An 11,451-nucleotide genomic window follows, 5' to 3' on the forward strand; every position below is an offset into this window, starting at 1 on the left:
CTAGTCGCGCTGGCAGGAGAGCCTCGGGAAGAGATACTCGCCCAGCCTGGCCTGGGGGCGGCCAGCCTGCACAGGTTGGTCAAGTGGACGTCCATCTTGACGAGCTTCTTGACGAGCTCCTCCTCCAGGAAGTGGTGCTCCAGGAACTCGGAGAGCTGGGCGTCTGCGTTCGCAGAACCCAGGACGTGTAGATCCTAGAGAGAGCCTGGTTCGGGCTCTTCTCGGGGGCCGTGGCGGCTTCTGTGGCTTCCAGGGAGGTGCTCCACTCCTCCGGGGCCAGCACCTGCCGGTCCTGGACCAGGGCGCGGCCACCCCACTGCTTCCGCCCCTTAAGGAAAAGCTCGGCACCCTTGCACTTCTCTTCGGCCAACATCCAGAAGAAGCGGCCCACACCTTCCGGAGCCACCTTGTTGCCTTCGAAGTAGAAGCTCCGAGAGGTAGGTGGACGAGGCCCAGAGGTGTGGCTGACGGTGGCCTCCTCCTTGGTGGAAGAATTGCGCCGGATCTGGGTGCTCACAGTTAGTTAGCTGTGAGGGCTTCTCTCCACTGTGTGCTGTGAAGAGCTGGTCCTGGAAGCAGGGGATATGGGGCTTATTCTTCTATCCAGCATCTTGTTAACTGCCTGTGTTACTTTTAATGATTTGTTTGTAGGGTCGGGACTCATATCTGTGAATAGTGACTTTTTTGTTTCTTTCTAGTTCTTAAGCTTTTTTTTTTCCCCTCTCACTTTCTGCTGGTATTGATTAGGCTCTTCAGTAGAAAGATGAATAAAAGTATCAATATTACACATCCTTTCTAATTTTAAAAGGCATATTTCTAAAGTTTCTATTAACAATGATGCTACCAAAACCAACGTTAAATCCGTTTCACCTGCCATCACTAATTAAGGTCGTTTTGAGACTCGAAGGTCTTCTTGGCTACACTTATCCCAAACAGTAAGGTGTCTGCCCAAGTTGTTTTCAGGAATTTGGAGTCAGCTGGGGATAGTTTGAGCTGAGCTGGATAAGTCTGGACCACTGACCTGTCAACTAGGCATTCACGAGTGGTTGCTTGGTGACATTTTTGACATCAGAGGAGTGAAAACACTACCCTTAAAACTTGCAGAGGCCTGTAGCCTAGTTAACAGATGCTCAGAATGGCAGATTCTATACCTCTTTCCAGTCATCTTTCTCCACACTCCCCACGCCTTGGACTGCCCTGTGTTTTTATTCTTTATCCCATAAATAACTGAGCTCCTTGCCTTGGGGAGGCAGAGTTGAGACTGGTTTTCCTGTCTCTTAGCTTGGCTATCTTGTGTATAAAGTCTCTCTCGGCTGCAAACCTTGGCATCTCAGTGTTTTGTCCTGCTGGACTTCAGGCAAGACAAACCATGTTCAGTAACAGTACTGTTTGTGTGACTTTGGTAGTTGCCCTTTTTGAAAGCTTAGTTTCTATTTTCAGTTGCTAAGAGCTTTCTTGCTTGTCTATCACTTTGTTTTTTAAAATCATGAGTAAGTGTTGGATTTTATTAAATTATTTTTCTAAATCTATTAAAATGATCCTTTTAATTGGTAATGTGATGAACAAAATGTATATATAGTTTTCTAAGGTTAAACCAAATTTACATTCCTGTGATAAAACCAAGTTGATCACGAGGTGCTAACTTTTTTAAGCACATTACTATATTTGGGTTGTTCAGTGTTTTGTGTCCATTTTCATGACTAAGGTTGGCTTGTGATTTTCTCTAGTCCGTGCTTCTGCTCAGTCGTCTCTGACTCTGTGACCCTTTGGACTGTAGCTTGCCAGTCTCCTCTGTCCATAGGATTTTCCAGGCAAGAATACTGGAGTGGGTTGCCATTTCCTCCTCCAGGGGATCTTCCCTACCCAGGGATCAAATCCACATCTCCTGTGTTTCCTGCATTACAGGCAGATTCTTTACCACTGAGCCATCCAGGAAGTTTGTAATTAAGACTATGCACAAAGCTTGCTGCCTCTTCAGGTCTTTGCTTAAATGTCACTGTTCATCTCAATAAGGCCTCTCTGCCCCCATTTTTAGATATTGTAATTGTAAACTCTGCACTGTGATTCTTCTTCTTTCCCTAGACCTCTTTCCCAGGTACCTTTGTTAGGCACATATCTCTTTTTAATGTAATAGTATATAGTTTGATAATTTACTTAATTGTTGGCATCTAGTCCCATCACTTCATGGCAAATAGATGGGGAAACAGTGGAAACAGTGTCAGACTTCATTTTCTAGGGCTCCAAAATCACTGCAAATGGTGATTGCAGCCATGAAATTAAAAGACACTTACTCCTTGGAAGGAAAGTTATGATCAACCTAGACAGCATATTAAAAAGCAGAGACATTACTTTGCCAACAAAGGTCCATCTAGTCAAGGCTATGGTTTTTCCAGTGGTCATGTATGGATGTGAGAGTTGGACTGTGAAGAAAGCTGAGCATTGAAGAATTGATGCTTTTGAACTGTGGTGCTGGTTAAAACTCTTGACAGTCCTTTGGGCTGCAAGGAGATCCAACCAGTCCATCCTAAAGGAGATCAGTCCTGCATGTTCATTGGAAGGACTGATGTTGAAGCTGAAACTCCAATACTTTGGCCACCTGATGCTAAGAGCTGACTCATTTGAAAAGACCCTGATGCTGGGAAAGATTGAGGGCAGGAGGAAAAGGGGATGAGAGAGGATGAGATGGTTGGATGGCATCACTGACTCAATGGACATGGGTTCGGGTGAACTCCGGGAGTGGTTATGGACAGGGAGGCCTGGCGGGCTGCGGTTCATGGGGTCGCCAAGAGTGGGACACGACTGAGCAACTGAACTGAACTCCCATTAGAATATAAACTCCAAAGGACCAACAGAATTGTCTATATTGTGAGGAAGAGATCTAATTTCATCTTTTTGCAGATGCCTATCCAGTTATCCAAAAATCATTGGCTAAAAAGTCATCTTTGCCCCCAGTGACTAGTAACACTTCCTTATTAAACACACTAGATTTCCATAGAGTTGGGTCTGTTTCTGGATATTCTATTACTGGTTTATCTGTTCATGTATCAGTATCACACTGGATTATACAAATTTATGAGTATATAATTGATGCTTTTGAACTGTGGTGTTGGAGAAGACTCTTGAGAGTCCCTTGGACTGCAAGGAGATCCAACCAGTCCATTCTGAAGGAGATCAGCCCTGGGATTTCTTTGGAAGGAATGATGCTAAAGCTGAAACTCCAGTTCTTTGGCCACCGCATGTGAAGAGTTGACTCATTGGAAAAGACTCTGATGCTGGGAGGGATTGGGGGCAGGAGGAGAAGGGGACAACAGAGGATGAGATGGCTGGATGGCATCACTGACTCGATGGACGGGAGTCTGAGTGAACTCCGGGATTTGGTGATGGACAGGGAGGCCTGGCGTGCTGCGATTCATGGGGTCGCAAAGAGTCTGACACAACTGAGCGGCTGAACTGAACTGAACTGATGAATATATTTTAATATCTCGTAGGCTACTTTCTTCCCCTCAGAGCTATTCTTTTTCAGGGTTTTTTCTAACTAGTATTGGGTTGTTTTAAAAACACGAATTTTAGCATCATCTTGTCTCTCTCCAAAAGAGCAGGGAAACTTTGGATATTTTATTGGGATTATATTAAAATTTGTAAATTAAGGAAAAATGACATTTTGATGATGTTGAGATGTCCTAAAAAGGAAAAGAGATGTCTTTCCACTAGTTCAAGTTTGCTTTTGCATCTTGACAAAGCATTCATAGTATTTTGAATATAGATTTTGAATGTTTCTTATTTAGGTTATTCCTAAATATTTCATTGTTTTTGTAGCTAGTATAACTCAGGTTTGTTTCCATTATAGCTTCTAACTTGTAATCATTTGTGTGTATGAAGACTTGTGAGGTTTTTAAATTTTTTATTCTTAATTTTTATTGGAGTATAGTTGCTTTACAATGTGTTAGTTTCTGCTGGGCAGCAAAGTGAATCTATATTATTTTTTATTTTATTTCTTTTTTTGAAGACTTTTGAGTTTCGTGTGTTACTTTCATGTCCTGCTACCTTAAAAAATTAATGTTTGAGTTTATTCACTGAGTCTCTAGCGTTCTCCAGATGTATTTTCATGTTATCTGTAAGTAGAGATAATTTTACTTCTTTCTGATTCCTATGTCTCTGTTTTCTCTCATATAAATTTATTGGCTTCTGTACAATGTTAAATAGTAGTGAAGGTGCTGGTCAATTTTTCTTTGTTGTTTAACTTAGTAGGAATGCCTCAGGCATTTCTCCATTATTTTTTTAATTTTAATTTCTTTTAACACCAAAAATATTTCGTACTGGGGTATAGCCGATTAACAATGTTGTGGTAGTTTCAGGTGAACAATGAAGGGACTCAGTCGTATGATGACTTTACGGTTGAATTTTTTTTAATTTAAATTTATTTATTTTAATTTTAGGCTAATTACTTTATAATATTGTATTGGTTTTGCCATACATCAACATGAATCTGCCACGGGTGTACACATGTTCCCAATCCTGAACCTTCTGTCAAAAGATTTTTTAAACATCCATAGAGATAATAATACATTTTTTCCCTTATACCATTATTTTGGTAAACTATATTAAAATGTTAATATTAATCTATCTTTGCATTTCTGGAATGAATTCTAATTGTATTATTTTCTTGTAGTATTGGAGTCTATTCAGAATTTTTGCATTAACATTCGTAAGCGGTGAAAGTGAAAGTGAAAGTCGCTCAGTCATGTCTGACTCTTTGCGACCCCATGGACAATAAAGACTATTGTATTCTGTAGGCCAGAATCCTGGAGTGGGTAGCCTTTCCCTTCTCCAGCAAATCTTCCTAACCTAGGAATCAAACCGGGGTCTCCTGTCTTCTTTACCAACTGAGCTATCAGGGAAGCCCAATGGCCTGTAATTGTCTTTTATGTTTGCCCTTAACAAGTTTTGATAATAATGTTATACTTGCTTTATAAAAAGAATTTAAAATTTTTGTTTTTTCATTTTCTATGCTCTGAAACAACTTATTAGTATTGGAACTCTTTGGTGCCAAATGTTTGAAATTCTTTTGTGAAACTTTGTGAACCAGATGACATCATATATATAATGACTCAAAAAAAATTATTTCCGTTGTAACAGTACTGGGCAACAGGTCCTTGGGGTAGTTTCCATCTATGTGGTCAGTCGGGGGCCCATGCTGGTGGAAACTGGAGTCTTCAACATGTGACTTACAAGTTTGCCCTGGAAGTGGTCACCATCCCAGACATCTAGAAGGGGAAAAGAATATGGAGGTTGTTATGAGCGAGGCTTGGAAGTGGCACAGATTATTTCCGCTCACATTTTATTGGTTAGAGCTCAGTCACCTGGTCAACACCTAGCAGCTGGGAAGGCTGGCAAATGCTGCCAAGCTGCAGACCCAGGAAAGGACGAATAAGTATTTAGGTGAGTAGCAATCACTGCTTCCTACTAAGAGGAATTCCAAAAAGAATCTTGGAAGTGAAGTATAATATTATTCAAGGGGAAACTCCATAAAAATGTTTTAAAATGTGACATGAAAATCTAGGACAAAATTAAATTTGGCTCTGCCATTTATTTGGAGGAAATGGCAACCATACTCCAGTACGCTTGCCTGGAAAATCGCATGGACAGAGGAGCCTGGCAGGCTACAATCCATGGGGTCACAAGAGTTCGACACGACTCAGCGACTAAACCGCTGCCACTTATTAACTGTGATACCGTGGTCAAATGACTTTAAGCCTCCATTTCTTTCTTCACTAACATAATGGCTGTAATAATAGTATTTATATCATAGAATTTTTTGTTTTAAAAAGTGAAATAGGGGGACTTCCCTAGTGGTCCAGTGGTTAAGATTCCATGTTTCCGCTGTCTCTGGTCAGGGAAGCTCCACATGCCACAGGCTGGGGCAAAAAAAAAAAAGGGAAATGATGCATAAAAAATCTTAGTAGGCACTCAGCACATAGCAAATAGTGGATATGAGATATAAACACTGATAATATAATGGGTACTTGAGTCTCTGGTATGCTATTTCCTGAATATCAAACACCAACACCGGAAATATTTAACATAAAAAATAAAATTTTTATTTTAAAAATTAGAATATTTTCTCAACAAATAGAGATTACTTTTAGATGTAAAATATAAGAGTTGTTTCAATATGAGTTACTTAGATTATATAGAATGTCACAAGGAATTTCAGTCTTTGAGGAAGTATTTCTCAAAAAAGATCGAGAAATTGGCAGCTATTTAATGAAAAGGAAAATTGCTTGCATGGTCTGGTTTGGAAGAACCCTATGGTAGTCACCCTGCTCTCACAATCTTAAAACTAGTCTCGCACACGTTGTCCCATCCAGTTCCACCTATGATTGGCAAGTTTATGTTGATTTGTATTATTTAGTGAACTGACTCTTTGCACATCAAACAGAACAACTTCCTAGATATCCCTTTAACTGGGGAGTGCTTCTCCCCTAAGGCCCTCTAGGAGAGCTTCAGGACAGCTGCCAGGCCGCTCCCACTGTGTCTCTTCTTGCTCACCTTCCCATTATACCTCAGGTTTTCTGTTTCCCCATTACCCTGGCTCTTCCCTTTTCAGTCCTTCTGTCACTTTCTTCTTTACAGCATTGGTCCATGAATCAAGGCAGATGGAAGTGGTCAAGCAGGAGATGGCGAGAGTGAATGTCGACAATCTAGGAATCAGCGAACTAAAATGAACTGGAATGGGTGGATTTAACTCAGATGACCATTATATCTACTACTGCGGGCAGGAATCCCTTAGAAGAAAAAGAGTAGCCATCATGGTCAACAAAAGAGTCCGAAATGCAGTACTTGGATGCAATCTCAAAAACAACAGAATGATCTCTGTTCGTTTCCAAGGCAAACCATTCAATATCACAGTAATCCAAGTCTATGCCCCAACCAGTAATGCTGAAGAAGCTGATGTTGAACAGTTCTATGAAGACCTACAAGACCTTTTAGAACTAACACCCAAAAAAGATGTCCTTTTCATTATAGGGGACTGGAATGCAAAAGTAGGAAGTCAAGAAACACCTGGAATAACAGGCAAATTTGGCCTCAGAGTACGGAATGAAGCAGGGCAAAGGCTAATAGAGTTTTGCCAAGAGAACGCACTGGTCATAGCAAACACCCTCTTCCAACAACACAAGAAAAGACTCTATACATGGATATCACCAGATGGTCAATACTGAAATCAGATTGATTATATTCTTTGCAGCCAAAGATGGAGAAGCTCTATACAGTCAGCAAAAACAAGACCGGGAGCTGACTGTGGCTCAGATCATGAACTCCTTACTGCCAAATTCAGACTTAAATTGAATAAAGTAGGGAAAACTACTAGACCATTCAGGTATGACCTAAATCAAACCCCTTATGATTATACAGTGGAAGTGAGAAATAGATTTAAGGGACAAGATCTGATAGATAGAGTGCCTGATGAACTACGGACGGAGGTTCGTGACATTGTACAGGAGACAGGGATCAAGACCATCCCCATGGAAAAGAAATGCAAAAAGGCAAAATGGCAGTCTGGGGAGGCCTTACAAATAGCTATGAAAAGAAGAGAAACGAAAAGCAAAGGAGAAAAGGAAAGCTACAAGCATCTGAATGCAGAGTTCCAAAGAATAGCAAGGAGAGATAAGAAAGCCTTCCTCAGCGATCAATGCAAAGAAATAGAGGGAAACAACAGAATAGGAAAGACTAGAGATCTCTTGAAGAAAATTAGAGATACCAAGGGAACATTTCATGCACAGATGGGCTCGATAAAGGACAGAAATGGTATGGAGCTAACAGAAGCAGAAGATATTAAGAAGAGGTGGCAAGAATACACAGAAGAACTGTACAAAAAAAGATCTTCACAACCAAGATAATCACGATGGTGTGATCACTCACCTAGAGCCAGACATCCTGGAATGTGAAGTTAAGTGGGCCTTAGAAAGCATCACTATGAACAAAGCTAGTGGAGGTGATGGAATTCCAGTTGAGCTATTTCAAATCCTGAAAGATGATGCTGTGAAAGTGCTGCACTCAATATGCCAGCAAATTTGGAAACCTCAGCAGTGGCCACAGGACTGGAAAAGGTCAGTTTTCATTCCAATCCCAAAGAAAGGCAATGCCAAACTACCGCACAATTGCACTCATCTCACAGGCTAGTAAAGTAATGCTCAAAATTCTCCAAGCCAGGCTTCAGCAATACATGAACCATGAACTTCCTGATGTTCAAGCTGGTTTTAGAAAAGGCAGAGGAACCAGAGATCAAATTTCCGACATCCACTGGATCATGGAAAAAGCAAGAGAGTTCCAGAAAAACATCTATTTCTTTCTTATTGACTATGCCAAAGCCTTTGACTGTGTGGATCACAATAAACTGGAAAATTCTAAAAGAGATGGGAATACCAGACCACCTGACCTGCTTCTTGAGAAACCTATATGCAGGTCAGGAAGCAACAGTTAGAACTGGACATAGAACAACAGACTGGTTCCAAATAGGAAAAGGAGTACGTCAAGGCTGTATATTGTCACCCTGCTTATTTAACTTCTATGCAGAGTACATCATGAGAAACGCTGGGCTGGAAGAAGCACAAGCTGGAATCAAGATTGCCAGGACAAATATCAATAACCTCAGATATGCAGATGACACCACCCTCATGGCAGAAAGTGAAGAGGAACTAAAAAGCCTCTTGATGAAAGTGAAAGAGGAGAGTGAAAAAGTTGGCTTGAAGCTCAACATTCAGAAAACGAAGATCATGGCATCTGGTCCCATCACTTCATGGGAAATAGATGGGGAAACAGTGGAAACAGTGTCAGACTTTATTTTTGGGGGCTCCAAAATCACTGCAGATGGTGACTGCAGCCACGAAATTAAAAGATGCTTACTCCTTGGAAGGAAAGTTATGACCAACCTAGATAGCATATTCAAAAGCAGAGACATTACTTTGCCAACAAAGGTTCGTCCAGTGAAGGCTATGGTTTTTCCAGTGGTTATGTATGGATGTGAGAGTTGGACTGTGAAGAAGGCTGAGCGCCAAAGAATTGATGCTTTTGAACTGTGTTGTTGGAGAAGACTCTTGAGAGTCCCTTGGACTGCAAGGAGATCCAAACAGTCCCTTCTAAAGGAGATCAGTCCTGGGTTTTCATTGGAAGGAATGATGCTAAAGCTGAAACTCCAGTACTTTGGCCACCTCATGGGAAGAGTTGACTCATTGGAAAAGACTCTGATGCTGGGAGGGATTGGGGGTAGGACGAGAAGGGGGTGACAGAGGATGAGATGGCTGGATGACATCACCAACTCGATGCATGTGAGTTTGAGTGAACTCCGGGAGTTGGTGATGGACAGGGAGCCTGGCGTGCTGCAGTTCATGGTGTCGCAAAGAGTCAAACACGACTGAGCGACTAAACTGAACTGATCCTTTTCTTTCATAAACAAAATAACTTTCTCATGCTTTTGCTGCATCCCCACCATAACTCCACTCACCAAAACAAACGAGCCTCCTAAGAAGGTTTGAAAAGGACAAGATTATAAATAACTAGTTGATATTTTTGCAATCACAGTTTAAAAGAAAGCTTAATTTGGAAAATTAAACTTCTTGGCAGACATTCCAATCAGCCTTGATAGTCGGCCTCTTGGTCACCCCTGTTCATTCACTGAGTGCTATGACATCTGGCACAGTCTTCTCAGCTTGACTCTTTTCCTCTTCCTTTAGCCTCTCAGTTCCTTAAACTGCCCCCTATCCCTGCACTCCACACAAAGTCCTCCAACTCCTATGGCCGCACCTGAAGCAGTTCCACCTTCAAAATTCCTTTCAGATATCCTACCCTCAGACCAATTCCTCCTACCTTGCCAGCTCATTCAGTTTCATTTGTTCCCACTGTAACCATTTGCCAGATTCACCAGAACTTCCAGTCCTTTACCTTTTTACTTTTCCTCTCTTCATGTCTTCGATTCAGATTCCATCATTTCACTCAGTCTCTTGCTAATAACTACCTCTGCTTCCACTGCATTTGTCTGGCAAAGTGTTGCTTCTGCAGAAATCCAGTTATCTTTTCTCTGTGCCTACCTCAGCTTGGGCATCTCGGAATAAACTTACCCAATGGGGCAAATGTGTAACATATAAATTTACGAGTCCTAGCTTCAACTGAGCCCTCAGCATTGCCCCCAGATTCTTCCACTTCCCTCTAGCTTATTCATTCTCTCCAGTAAGCCTTTTCTACTCCATTTCACGTTCAACCCTGTCACCTCACTTCATGCTTAGTATTTGATCCTCTTCATATTTTTTTTTTCCTGAGGAAATAGTTCAGACTGAAACCCCCAAAACTCCTGCCACTCAACTACAACCTACCTGCATCTTGGCCGTCCATTCTTCCTCAGACTTTTCTCTGATCTGGGACTTCCTGGATGGCTCAGGAGTGAAGAATCCACCTGTAATGCAGGAGACACAGAAGTTGTGGGTTCAGTCCCTGGGTTAGGGAGATCCCCTGGAGGCAGAAATGGCAACCCACTCCAGTACTCTTGCCTGGAGAATCCCATGGACAGAGGAGCCTGGCAGCTACAGTCCATAGGGTCGCAAAGAGTCAGACATGACTGAAGCGACTTAGCATGCATGTCTGCCTGTGATCTGAATTTTATGGCATCTTATCTTCCAAGAATCTTACATTATCCATTATTTCTCTTTTTCTCGGCTTAGTCCCTCCTATTAACATTTGTTGTTTTCAGTTGCTAAGTCATGTCTGACACTTTGTGACCCCACAGACTATAGCACGACAGGCTCCTCTGTCCTCCATTATCTCCTAGAGTTTGCTCAGATTCATATCCATTGAGTTGGTGATGCTATCTAACTATCTCATCCTCTGCTGCCCCCTTCTCCTTTTGCCTTCAGTCTTTCCCAGGGTCAGGGTCTTTTCCAGTGAGTTGAGTCTTCGTATCAGGTGGCCAAAGTATTGGAGCTTTAGCTTCAGCATCAGTCCTTCCAATGAATATTCAGGGTTGATTTCTTTTAGAATTGGCTGGTTTGATCTCCTTGCTGTCCAACAGACTCTCAAGAGTCTTCTCCAGCACGACAGTTCAAAACCATCAATTCTTTGGTTCTCAGCCACCAACTCTCACATCCATACATGATTACTGGAAAAACCGTAGCATTGACTATATGGACCTTTGTTGGCAAAGTGATGTCTCTGCTTTTAATATGCTATCTAGGTTTGTCATAGCTTTTCTTCCAAGAAGCAAATGTCTTTTTATTTCATGGCTGTGGTCACCGTCTGCAGTGATTTTGGAGCCCAAGAAAATAAAGTCTGCCTCTGCTTCCATTTTTTCCCCATCTATTTGCCATGAAGTGATGGGACCGGATGCCGTGATCTTCATTTTTTCAATGTTGAGTTTCAAGTCAGCTTTTTCACTCTCCTCTTTCACCTTCACCAAGAGGCTCT

General features: G+C 41.8%; 1 pseudogene; it reads right to left on the reverse strand.

The window, feature by feature from the left end:
• Positions 1-10,373, reverse strand: LOC109558503 (ferritin light chain pseudogene; annotated as a pseudogene).
• Between the last annotated feature and the right edge of the window lie 1,078 nt (positions 10,374-11,451).

Source organism: Bos indicus, chromosome 5 (assembly GCF_029378745.1).
Source record: "Bos indicus isolate NIAB-ARS_2022 breed Sahiwal x Tharparkar chromosome 5, NIAB-ARS_B.indTharparkar_mat_pri_1.0, whole genome shotgun sequence".
Lineage (NCBI taxonomy): Eukaryota > Metazoa > Chordata > Mammalia > Artiodactyla > Bovidae > Bos > Bos indicus.